Genomic DNA, 1,009 nt, shown 5'->3' with positions numbered 1-1,009 from the left:
GCAATCCAATTACAAATCAACAGCTTTTTATGAAAATTTATCTAAGGAGACCATTTTTATGAAGATTTAATCCTTTTAAGATGATCGTTGATGAATATATAAGACAGAAGTCATCAAATACTGTCAACCTCTCCTTGAGATAGAATGCTTACATATACAAAAAATAGGGAGAATATATATTCTATCTCCAAGCTCCTCAAACATTCCTTGCCTTTAAGTTTAAGATTAAAAGGCATCCTATGAACCTAGTGTTAAGTCAGGCAGTATATTAGATCGACTCCGATCGATGTGGATCTTGACGGACTAATGGCTGTAAAAATTACTTTCTCTGAGAACTTGGATATCCACTTTATTACAGTATTTGTGATGCTGGGAGTCTGAAGAGGGAGATGATGCTCAATAAGGAAAATGAATGATACTACTGACTATTATGGTCTTTATATTACGTTCAATGACTCATATCTAATTGAATTAAAGATGACGAAGACAGTGATTTTCTTGTGATAAATGGGGTGCTACGAAATGATAAAGATAATGGCAATGGATAGTAAACCAACAAAAATCATAATTTTCATGATTAATATGATGATGATGATAATTATGATGATGAAGATGATAAAGATTCAGATAATACTGTCAATAAGGGCTTATGCATGGTGATTTCAGTGATAATAATGCTATAATTTATTATTATTATTATTATTATTATTATTATTATTATTAGCGGATCGATCCCTGCCCAGACTGAGAGTTTAAGCTGTTTACTGTGGAAGTCACTGCTGTGGGAGGGCACTACAGTGGGCGGATGGGAATGCCCAGCTATTGTTCTTATGAGCATTTATTCTGATGGAACTGGGACTGAAACCAGACACCTTTAACATGGAAAAACATAACCCAGTGTGGAAAGGAAATAGGAAAATAAACTACAAGAAAAGTATCAATCTATTAAAGTAAAATATCTTCAGAGCATTAACAATATTAAAACATATCTTTGATATGTATATAAATA

This window comes from Palaemon carinicauda, chromosome 36, assembly GCF_036898095.1.
Source record: "Palaemon carinicauda isolate YSFRI2023 chromosome 36, ASM3689809v2, whole genome shotgun sequence".
Classification (NCBI taxonomy): domain Eukaryota; kingdom Metazoa; phylum Arthropoda; class Malacostraca; order Decapoda; family Palaemonidae; genus Palaemon; species Palaemon carinicauda.
The sequence above is the reverse complement of the archived record's forward strand: the minus strand, read 5'-3'. Positions refer to the sequence as shown.